This window comes from Ornithorhynchus anatinus, chromosome X1, assembly GCF_004115215.2.
Source record: "Ornithorhynchus anatinus isolate Pmale09 chromosome X1, mOrnAna1.pri.v4, whole genome shotgun sequence".
NCBI classification, from domain to species: Eukaryota; Metazoa; Chordata; class Mammalia; order Monotremata; family Ornithorhynchidae; genus Ornithorhynchus; species Ornithorhynchus anatinus.
Genome location: NC_041749.1, coordinates 45,392,795 through 45,405,377, shown reverse-complemented (window position 1 = coordinate 45,405,377; position 12,583 = coordinate 45,392,795). Strand labels below are relative to the sequence as shown.

General features: G+C 44.2%; 1 long non-coding RNA gene across 1 annotated transcript in view; it reads right to left on the bottom strand.

Moving 5' to 3' along the window:
- Nucleotides 1-12,276, bottom strand: part of LOC114806451 — a 65,131-nt gene extending 52,855 nt beyond the window's left edge. Inside the window, exon 1 of the long non-coding RNA XR_003754490.2 lies at nucleotides 12,205-12,276. This is a non-coding gene — a long non-coding RNA (uncharacterized LOC114806451). The remainder of the gene's footprint in view (nucleotides 1-12,204) is intronic.
- Between the last annotated feature and the right edge of the window lie 307 nt (nucleotides 12,277-12,583).

Here is a 12,583-nt window from a genome sequence, read left to right as displayed (position 1 = left end):
GAAGGCTGGGGAAACGCCTCAGGTTGTTGTTCTAAGCTGCCTCCATTGGCTTCCTAACGTGTCCATCAGGATGATTTCCTACCCAGTTAAGTAAACAGGCCAAAACATGATCATGATTACAGACAGACAATGAGGACAGGATCCCCAGAGCATAAATACTTATTCTTCTCAAAACACAAGATTTAGCTGTTGTCTTATTATTTCAGCTGGCCAGTGGGTCAGAGCGGCTACCAGCCGCCAAGCGGCAGGATTTTTCCTGGACATCTCTGCTTACCACGCAGCTTCTAATAGCTAGCGGAGAAGAAGCATGGCTTAGTAGATAGAGGATGGACTGGGAGTTATATCTATATTTCCATTTATTTATATTGATGCCTGTTTACTTGTTTTGATGACTGTCTCCTCCTTCCTAGACTGTGAGACCAGTGTGGACAGGGATTGTCTCTCTTTAATGCTGAACTGTACTTTCCAAGTGCTTAGTACAATGCGCTGCACACAGTAAGCGCTCAATAAATAGGATTGAATGAATGAATAATCCTGGCTCTGTCACTTGCCTACTACGTGACTGTAGCCAAGTCACTGAACTCAGTGCCTCAGATTCCTCATGTGTAAAATGCAGATGAAACACCTGTTCTCCCTCCTACTTAGAGTATGAGAACCAAGTGGGACAGGGGCTGTGCCAACCTGATTAACTTGTATCTCCCCCAGCGCTTAGTACAGTGCCTGGCACATAGTAAGCAGTTAACAAGTACCACAGCTACTATCATTATTATTAAAAAGCAGCATGCTGTGGAGGGACTGCACATATATAGCAGAAGCAGTAATGGTTTATATTAATAGTTCTGGAAATCATTAAGCACTTACCCTGTGCCAGGCACTGTACGAGAAGCAGTATGGCTTAGTGGTAAGAGCCCAAGCTCGGGAGTTCTAATCCTGGCTCCACCACTTGTCTGCTGTGTGACCTTGGGCAAGTCACTTAACTTCTCTGGGCCTCAGTTCCCTCATCTGTAAAATGGGAGATTAAGACTGTGAGCCCCAGGTGGGCCAACCTGATTACCCTGTATCTACCCCAGTGCTTAGAACAGTGCTTGACACATAATAAGCACTTACCAAATACCATCATTATTATTATTATTACTAAGCACTGGGGTGGATACAAGCAAATCTGGTTGAACACAGTCCCTGTCCCACATGGGTCTCACAGTCTCAATCCCCATTCTATAGATGAGGTAACTGAGAAACAGAGAAGTGAAGTGACTTGCCCAAGGTCACATAGCAGATAAGTGGTGAAGCCAGGATTAGAACCCACAACCTTTTGACTCCCAAGCCCACGCTCTATCCACTACGAAGAGTTCACTGAATGTGGTACACTTTACAAAGTACTTGGTGAGAAGCAGCGTGGCTCAGTGGAAAGAGCCCGGGCTTGGGAGTCAGAGGTCATGGGTTCGAATCCCGGCTCTGCCATTTGTCAGCTGTGTGACTGTGGGCAAGTCACTTAACTTCTCTGTGCCTCAGTTACCTCATCTGTAAAATGGGGATTAACTGTGAGCTTCACGTGGGACAACCTGATATACTCTATATCTACCCCAGCGCTTAGAACAGTGCTCTGCACATAGTAAGCGCTTAACAAATACCAACATTATTATTAAAGTACCATAGAAATACTAGATGTGTTCTCTGCCCTTAAGGAATTTATCCTCTAAAAGGGGAAACAGAACTAAAAAGATTTACAAACCGAGGGAGCAAAAGAATTGACTGAACAATGGAATATACAAATGTATACAAGTGTTGATGAAGGGGTATGAACACATCAATCAGTCAGTAGAATTTATTGAGCACTTACCACATGCAGAGCACTGAAATAAATACGGGAAAGTACAGTACGACAGAGTTGGTAGACATGATCCCTACCTACAACTTACAGGGGAGATGAATTGTACATTTGTAAGGATAAATGAAACCTGAAAACTGTCTGTTCAGAGCTGATGTCTCTTTGATTTGGGTCATGAAAAATTCACAATGAGAGAGTCATATCTGCACTTCTGATCATTAAGTCCCAGGGAGTGTACTTCCACATGAATTACACAGATATTCCACACGGGTTGGGTTTTGGGATTGAAATAGGCAGACTGAGTCCACTTGTCAGCTCATTTAAAGTCACAGTACCAATTGGATAAAGCTGCTAAAGGACTGGATGGATTGATTTCCCATAGTACTTATTGAGCTCCTGCAGTGTACTGTACACTGAGCACCTACTGCGTGCAGAGTTGTTCCTGACTGGGCTCCTACTGATGTAGGGTGCTGATCACTGCCCTGGGTGCCCTGCACGGAAAAGCCCAGTCCCTACTCACAGGAAGCATACGATATCCCAGCGATTGCCAACACAGGGGAATTACCACTTGGGTCTATTAATAACTCTCAGGGAGAAATTTGGGCCAGGGCACATGTCGATATAGACGGCTGTCCTCTGCCTGGCAATAAGTAACATTGCTTTGGAAGATTTGCAGAGAGGCTGATGCCCAGCAGAGACCAAACCTGAGCTTAAGTCCTCCCTGACAGAGCCTTCCATGGTCGCTGAGTCGTGTGTGTCCAGAGGTTTCCCCCATTAGATTGGGACCAGACATCTCCTTGGCGAAGGGTCCTGGCCCACTACTCCCTCCCCTTGATGGCGAGGGCTGACTGAAAAAATCTCACGCCTGGGGGTGGGGAGAGGGGATAGATGAAGGAGTTTGGCCGGCGGACATCAGAAGCGCACACAAGATTCACCTTCAGACACGGAGCTGATGTGGAGTTAATGGGCGCTGGGCATTAATATTCCTTCCCCTTTTGTCTGTGTTCAGTGAAATCGAAACCTCTGTCTAGACTGAATGGCTACCCCAAGTAATCCCAGTAATATCCAGTAAAATCACTCTGAAATGGGATAGCTCGAGTTATCAAGGGCACGCGGATTAGTTTGATTGATTGAACAATGGACTTTGGGTTTTTAACACGATCTATGAATGCCCCCAGACCACGCTAGAACGGACCCACTGAGTGGCAAAACTAGCATCTGAGGGCAATATCCCATAGGGAGTGGAGGCAACAGTCTACCTCTGCAGTTTCTCCTGCAAAGAAACTTAGTAATTTTGTTAGGGACAGGCTCCTGTCCAAGTGGTCTAGGAATATTTTGTCACTTAAAAAGCACAACTTCTCTAAGAACAGCGTCAATCAACACAGCCGCTATCAGCACCTGGTGTTAAGATCGAGCTCGAGCTCTCGGAAGAAATTCCTGCATCTAAGTCTCCCTTGAGGAGATGACTAAAGCAGATCCTTTGAAGCCTTCCTCTGTCAATCAATCAATTAATAATATTTATTGAGCACTTACCACAAGAAGATTAAGCTCTTGAGCCAATACAATATAACTAATAGACACGTTTCCAGCCCTCAGTGTTGCCTGAGCATGGTCCTGGAAGTCAGAGGACCTGGTCCTAAACCTGGCTCTACCACTAGTCTCCTGTGTGACCTTGGGCAAATCACTTCACTAGGCCTCAGTTTCCTTAACTGTAAAATGAGATAAAATAACTGTTCTTCCCCTTACTTAGACTGTGAACCCCATGTGTCTGACCTGATTAACTTGTATCTTAGAAAAGTGCTTGACAGACAGTAAGCACTTAACAAATGTCATAATTATTAGAATAGGTGAGATAAGCAGTCTGGCCTGGTGGAAAAAGCATGGGAGTCTTAAGACCTGGATTTGAGTTCCATCCTCTCCAATTACCTGCTATGTGACCCAGTGCAAGTCACTTAACTTCCCTGTGCCTCAGTTTTCTCACCTCTAACATAGGGAAAAATACCCCTTCTCCATCCATCTTAGGCTGCGAGCATCACGTGGGATAAGGACTGTATCTGATCCAGTTATCTTGTATCTACCAGAGAGTACAGTGCTTGGCATATAGTAGATTGTATAAATTATAAGCTTGTTAGGGACAGGGAACATGTCCATTAATTCTGTTGTATTGTTCTTTCCCAAAAGCTTAGTAGAGTGCTCTGCACACAGTAAGTGTTCAATATATAATATTGATTGATTAACAAATACCACAATCATTATTACTGGAAAACAGTCTGACAGTGGGTCCAGTGGGTTCTAGTCTCAGAGCTCTAAATAGGGGAATGCCTGCTGGGACTACGTTATCAGTAGATTTTCTGATGGACAAACCCTCTACAGCAACCCACAAGGTGGGCAGATCCAGCAAAAGTCTGAGAAAATAGCTGGCCAGCGAGGGCAGTGGAAACTGCAGTGGAGGCTGCCCAACCAAGTGCCTTGCAGTTTATGATGCTACAGCAAATCAGTGGCACAATACTGCAGTCATTTTGGCTATAAATTGGTCAGTCCTGCCGGTTGAAAACCTGTGGTGCTGGACTCCTGCCCTCCCTTGCCCCAATAGAACCCTGACTGGCAGGTCCCTGGGCCAACCACTAGCAAAACAATCAATTCCTTCCTGCAGGGCTTTCATCATTCTGATGGTAGACACCAACACCATTATACCAAAAGGAGCGAATCTTCTTCTGTGGCCAGTTAGCTTCCCAAGAGAGTCTCAATTCACCAGCCTCAAGGATCCAAACCTCAGCAGAACTCCATCCATCTCCTACCAGAGAAACACGGAACCAGTCCTCCAAAGCTCATCTCATCTATCCCCTTGTTCTCCACACAGAATTAAAAAAAAAAACTGTCATGAGGAGGTCTCGTCAGTGGTCACTCTGGGAAAGGTGTTGTCATTAGAATCCTAATTCTAAGCTCACTACTTTACTCGCAACCCACGGAGAAATGGGAAAATATACTCCCTTCCAAGCTCCATGGTCCAGTTTTCATTGCCTGCCATGTCATGGATGGCCAGACTTCTTTCAATACTGCCTGCTGGGCCTCCTTTATTGCAAACCCACACTTCAAAGTAGGCCAGAATGTATCACTCGCAGAAAGCTCCAGATACGCCTTAAGGATTCAGACACCTTGGGAGTATGCTGTTGGCTTCTGGGTTTATCTAAAGAAACATCCTGAGACACAGGGCGGGGCTATTAGGGATTCAATGAGTTACCTAAAGCTCAGTAAACTTCAGTGGCCTAATGGAAACAGTACAAGGCTTAGAGACCCGGGATCTACTCCAGCTCTGTCACTGGACTGCTGTGTGATCTTGCACAAGATTTTTAACCTTTTAGGGCCCAATTTCCTCCTCTGTAAAATAGGGATAAGATCCCTGCTGTCTCTCTCCCTCTCTCTCTCTTTTACTGTGAGTCCCATGTGGGATGGGAACAGTGACTGATCCTTCCTGTCTCACAAGCCCATAACTTTGGCATTATCCTTGACTCTGCTTTCTCATTCGACCGTCATATTCAATCCATCAGTAAATCCTGTCAGCTCCACCTTCACAACATCACTAAAATCCGCCCTTTCCTCTCCATCCATACTGCTACCACGTTAATATAATCACTTATCCTCTCCCGCCTTGATTACTGTATCAGCCTCCTTGCTGACCACCCAGCCTCCTGTCTCTCCCCACTCTAGTCCATACTTTACTCTGCTGCTTGGATCATTTTTCTACAAAAATGTTCCGTACACATTTCCCACTCCTAAAGAAACTCCAGTGGTTGCCTATCCACTTCCGCATCAAACAAAAACTCCTTACCTGCTTTAAGCACTAAACCACCTCGGCCCCTTCTACCTCACCTTGCTACTCTCCTCCTACAACCCAACCCATACACTTCACTCCTCTAATGTTAACCTTCTCACTGTTCTTTGATCTCCTCTATCTTGCCACCTACCCCTTTCCCATGTCCTTCTTCTGGCCTGGAACACCCTCCCTCCTCAAATCCACCAGACGATTACTATCTCCCCCCTTCAAAGCCTTATTGAAAGTGCATCTCCTCCAAGAAGTCTTCTTTGACTAAGCGCTCCTTTCCTCTTCTCATGCTCCCTTCTGCATCACCCTGACTTGTTCCCTTTATTCATCCCCTCTCCCAGCCCCAAGGACTCATGTATATATCTGTAATTTATTTATTTATATTGGTTTCTGTCTCCCCATCTAGACTGTGAGCTCTTTATGGGCAAGAAATGTGTCTGTTTATTGTTATACAGTACTCTCCCAAGAGCTTAGTACATTGCTCTTCACACAGTACGCTCACAATAAGTATGACTGACTGAATGAATGATGTAATCATTCAGCATCTACCCCAGCACTTACAACCTAGTAAATGCTTAATAGATAACACAATTAAGACCTCTCCTTTCAAGCTGAAGTTGTGTTAGATGCTGAACATCCTCTCTGATCATGGGAAAAGGGCATTGCTCTACCCAATGCCATACCTCTAGGCTGTAAGCTCTTTGTGGGTACAGAATGCATTTACCAACTCTGCTGTACTGTACTCTCCCAAATGCTTAGTTCAGTGTTCAGCACACAATAAGTGCTCAATAAATATCATTGATTAATTGATCCTTGAGAAAATGAGTGTGAGGTATATTCCTCTTAGACTCATGTCCTCCCTTTCTGAAGATGAAGCATCATCGTCACAGGAGTACTGGTTGGGTAGTGGGGGAGGGAAGAGCTAAAAGTGGGAAAACTGAGGTCCAGAGAGGTGAAGTGACTTGACAAAGCCACACAGAAAATCAAAGGTAGAATTGGGATTTGAACCTAGGCTGTTACCTTCACCCCCAAGTGGTTTCTCCCAGAGACTAGGTAGATGGAGGTCAGAGGTCTGAGTCCAATAAATCACCTGGGGTTTGAGAACAAATCTGATGAACTGGATTCTCTAAGAATATATCTGCCTCATCTTTATAAGATCCTGTGGAAACCTACTAGAGTTATTTCTGAAAAATGCTACCTGTTCTCTCAACTGAAATGCATCAACAAATTTGTTCCTTGCAGTAAGAAATGCAGCTTTGCTTGAATAGATCTAATTTATTACTATATTGGCATATTTGATGTCTCTTTAAAAACAAACTGGTGATTAAAGTTTCAGCCCTAATCTATGATTATCCTTTAGTATGTTGCCAAAGGACTGTGTGCTTTAAAGTCAGACTTGGCCATTATAATCTAGCAAAATCATGGCATAGAAAGGAAGGAGATGGAATTCCAGAATGAAAGAATAGTAAAAAGAGAATCCATCAAAGGAATACTGTGGAATTTATTTTCAGATATTCAAGTTCTAGAATATTCATTTGGGGGACAAGAAATAGGGCAGCAGTGAAATCCAGTGGAAAGAGCCCCAGGCTGGGAGTCAGGAGACATGGGCTCTAGTGCCAGCCACTGGCTTGCTGTGTGACCTTGGGCAAGTTACTCAACCTTTCTGAGCCTTGGTTTCCACATATGTAAAATGGAAATAAGAAATGTGCATCTCCCTACCTCTTTGACTGGGAGCTCGGTGGGGGTCAGGGACTATTTCCAATCTGAGTATCTTGTACGTTGTAAATTATCTTATATTAATAAATTAGCAAGATGTTGAAATCCAGAACCTACTGCAAAAACTTGAAAGGAATCAGGATGATATTGCTGAAAAAAGAAAATGAGCCGGGCTCACTTGGTATTCTCCCTCAAGAAAATAAAGCAGGGGCAACAACTGCTTTGCATTTCCACTCAGAACAGAAAAAGGCGACCAGAGCCAATGTTAGAGAAGAAGGGATTCTGGATGCCAATGCAGAGGAAGATCCAGAAAGGATCAGGTTGAAGTGGAATCCCCCTGCAAAGCCATGATAAGTGAGAGGATTGATCCTGATTTGGTGCAGAGGATGGAGATGAAGCCAATGGGGAAGCAGGGAGGAATACTGGAAGATTTCCCCCTTGCTCGTGCTTTTAGACTTACTAGAAAACAGCTGTTCCCGATTTCCAAACCTTTCTAAAATCCCACTTCCTCCAAGAAGCTTTCCCCAGTTAAATCCCATCCCTCCAAGTCCCAACAGCCCCCTTAACCCATCCTCAGAACAAAAATATACACTAATCTAAAAATGGGTGATATATATGTATACATGTATGCATATGTATACATACATGTTCATATATATATATATCTCCATCTAGCCATGCAGCTTATTTACTCATTTTGCTTTCACCAGTTTCATCCTCCACACTTTGACTACTGACAGTTGCATCCTTGCTTTCCCTCCTGCTTCCACTAATTCTAAATCATTTGTGTCTGCCTGTCTTCCTAGTAGACTGTAAACTCTTGAAGGGCAGGAAACACGTCTCTTGATTCCACTGTGTTCTTCTAAGTGCTTACTACAATGCTCTGCAGGCATTAGACCCTCTATCTATTCCACCAATCGATTAATTGGTTTCCCAAAGTGTCTTCCTGCTCATTTTGTCTACAACTGTGCAGCTCCTCAGCTGCAATCTTAATTGAATTACTCCCATCTCTGACACTGGCCTGAAATGAGACCTCCGGAAAGTCACATAACTTCTCTGAGCCTCAGATTCCTCATATGTGAGATGGGAATAAATGTATTTGCTCTCCCTACCTATTAGATTATGAACCCTAGGTGGGTCAGGGACTCTGTCCAATTTGACTACCAATATTTGATGTTAATTTGGCATATAGTGTTTAAAAACACCATATTTACTCATACAATTACCCCATTTGGGCATAATTCTTGCAACCCCAAAACAAGGGAAGGACTATTATGTGGGGAATTAAATATAGCCATAAGGTCAGCAGGTGAGAAAAAGAGAAGAAAAAAAGGAAGAAGAAGGCAAGAAGCATTTGCATTGCACCTCTTACTTTTATTGCATTCTCCCAAATGTAGCATACAACAGGTGATGAATAAATTATGGTCACTACCCTCCCCTTTCTTCCTCACCCGAAGCCAGAAGCCATTCTGAACAAAGAAGAAACTCCCCACCTCGCACTGCGAACCTGAAGTTCCAGGTCTTTCATGTCCTGTCCCTTCTCTATTTATCCTGCCATTTGCACATGTTTCAAGGAAGAAACTTCCCGCCAATACGAACGAACGTGTGTCTCCAGCTCATGCTGACCCTTCTCTTCTTCCTACCGTGGTGTGTGCAGCTACCACTGCTTACAAAAATAATTATTGATTTCCACCTCAAAAATTGGAGGGGGGCGTGAAAGAAATTATGCTGTCGGTGCAATATTGAGAGCAAATAAGGCTCCATCGCTACCTAACAGCAAAGCAGGGGTTGGTCTCCATTCATGCTCTTGATGTCCACAGTACTTCTTTGCTCATTGTTGTGTGCAATTATAGTGCAGTCCAGGAATTCTGCCATGTTGACCTGGCAATGAACTTCCACCACAGCCCCTGCTTCCCAGAGCATCTAAAACATTTTTCCCATTTCAGCTTGGTGGAACTTATCCAAAGGCACAGACACTCGCGTGGACCACTCAGGTAATGAAACAGTGTCACCCCCAGCTACACGACCAGCTCATTTAGAATCAAATCTAACATCACCAAAGACCCTCTGGCATCAGTAGACGAAAAGCAAACTGGTTTCGATATTCCTGATGCCAGTGGTATTCCTGCTCACAGAATGTAGGGGTTCCTTCTACCAAAAAGGTAGGTAGGGGTTCCTTCTACCACTGAAAAATGTGTATTTGAGGAAAAGTGGGAAACCTAAGTCTTTAAAATCCTGAGGAGGCTTTGTTTGTTTTCCTAAAACAAAACCCCCCAAAAGGTGGGCTTCATGATCTGGGTTCTTTTCCCTCTGATGAAGGCACATTGGTGACTTAGAGATAACTCTGTGAGTGTCAGCATTGGCCTTGTTATCTGCTGATCTGTTGAGGGCGTGAAGACGCCTTGAGCAGTTCCAAATTCCTACACCTTCCCTCTGATTTCTGAGCTCAAAGTCATGGAACAGGACATAGTCTCTTTATATTAGAGAAGCAGCATGGTTTAGTGGAAAGAGCCCAGGCTTGGGAGTCAGAGGTCATGGGTTCTAATCCCAGCTCTGCCACTTGTCTGCAGTGTGACCTTGGATAAGTCTCTTAACTTCTCTGTGCCTCATTTACCGCATCTGTAAAGTGGGGATTAAGACTGTGATTACCTTGTATCTACCCAGCACTTAGAACAGTGCTTGGCACATAGTAAGCACTTAACAAATGCCATCATTATTATTATGGCAATGAATAAAGGCTGGGAACCTCTTCTCAATTCTACTTGGAGGGTTCTGCTACTAATTCTGTATACACACGTCACCCGGCCAGAGGCAGACATTTATAAATGGGGCCAGCCACGAGGGTCAGATTTGGGCTGTGGTGGGGGTGGGGGGGTCTCTCAGTGAAACAAAACAGGTGTTGGGTGGTCAGAGTTGCTTTATAGATGGAGTGAAATCAAAGTGAGGTTTGGTCGGGAGAGTTCAAAGAGGATCTTGTGAGGAGATTTGGCACTATCTGGTGTATCTAGTTCATTTCTGGGGAAAGGAAACAACTTTTTTGCCTGTTGCAGGGTGGGATGAGTAATATAAACTCTAAACACATTCAGTGACATTCGGGGACCTCACATATCTCACCTCTGTGGTTAGTTGTGTGTGCGTGTGTGTCTTTGAGCATGATGCCTCCAGGATTATGGTTCATAATATGTTGGCTTTTTCAACCACATAGACACCCACAGGGGAACTTAATACATAGCAGCATCCCCTTTGCATGTGAAAGCCATTACTTAGACTGAAACAATGAGCCTAGAGGAAAGAGTGCAGACCTGAGAGCCAGAGGACCTGGGTCATAATCCTGACTCTGCCACTTGTCTGTTATGTGACCTTGGCAAGTCACTTCACTTCTCTGAGCCTCTGTTACCTCTTCTGTGAAATAAGGATTCAAGTTCTCACTCCTACTTAGACTGTGAGTTACAAGTGAGACAGGTTCTGTGTTCAACCTGATTTCTTGTAACTAACCCAGCACTTAGAACATTGCCTGGTATAGAGTAAATGCTTAAGTACACATCCACACACATTCACATTACTGTACATGGAATACATTCCTATCCACATAAAATACAACCATACTAGATAGCAAAATTGCATATGAATGCACCCACCTGCTCCTCATGTCCCCTTAAGTGGGAGGGTGCATCTTATCGCCTTGGTTTCAGGAGTTTTGTCCAGAGTGGATAACAACTGGGTATCTTGGGTTCTTATGTGCATATATTTGGGTATCTTGGGTTTTTCCTATGTGAAAAACCCTCTTACTATGAAAGACAGGAGAATGGATTTGGTCACCTCTTGATTTCCACCGTGATTCTTTGATACAGCTTATGAAGACCCAGTTTATCTGTTGTAACCCTCTTACTAAGGGAAACTCCTAATCCCATGCCCATCACTGCCTACACATTCCCAACCATTTCTTTCCACACCACCCAGAGAGTTTGGAAGAACTTTCCTTAATTTTGCCTTCACATTTTAGCTAAAATACCCAGGGAAAACACGCCTTCTGGCAGAACTGACCGTGAATCAATATAGCAATTAAAGGGGGTTACTAGGTCACATTTTAACAGAGAAATGAAGAAACCAGAAAGATCTAAAGGAAACCCTCTGAAACAATTAGAAGTTGAAAAATAGAGACAGGGAAAATCAATGGAGTTGGCACCTTTTAGCCAGATTTGGTAGTGGGTTTCTGTTTCTGGAGGAGTTTGGCCTAGTGGGTACAGCATGGGCCTGGGAGTCAAAAGGACCTGGATTCTAATTCTAGTTCTGCATTTATCTGCTGGGTGCTCTTGAACAAGTCATTTTACTTCTCTGTGCCTCAGTTACCTCATCTGTAAAATGGGGATTAAGACTGTGAGTCCCTTGCGGGACATGGACTGTGTCCAACCTGATTATCTTGTATCTACCCCAGTGCTTAGAACAGTGCCTGGTATATAGTAAGTGCCTAACAAATATCATTTAAAAAAAAAGAAGCAGGGCAACCAGCTGGTCTCTATCTTAGTGCAAACTAGGCATCCCCTTCAGCCCTACTGAGAGTTCACCTCCTCCAGGAGGCCTGCCCAAACTGAGCCCCCCTTTCCCTCTGCTCCTCCTCCCCTCCTTCTGAGATCCTCAGATGGGGAAGTTTTGATGAGGGCACCCCCGTCCCTGGACACATTTAAGTAAAACTTTCACAGCCGTCTGTCTGGAGTGGTTTGAATACATTGCTGCTTGGAAACAGGAGGATGGATCTGATCTCCTCTTGACTTTCATTCTGGTTCTTCGATACAGCCTATGAAGACCAAGTTTAAAATGGCACAAGACAGGATTTTACCTTAAGATGTCAATGCTCTGTCTCCATTTTTGATCCAGTCCTGCAGTTTCTGAGTCCAGATCCTTCTCTTGTATACTTTCTAAATCAAGAGAAAAACCTGTCAGCCTATAACAACAATTTATCTGTTGTATCAGCACTTCCTTTCCTGTCCAAACCCAGAGAGGCCAGGATTGGGCTCAACTTGGGTGTAATTACATCACCCAACACCTTCTGAGATGAAAATTGGTCCAAGTCCACTCTTCCTATCACTCTCTCTGATCCTTCAATAGCCCAAGGCAAGGGCCAAGAATGAGTAATGTGTGATGGAGAAGGCAGACTTGGACAGAGCTGCTGCCAAGGGATTTCCTGTTCTCCTTCCTAAACAGACTGGGACCCCCAT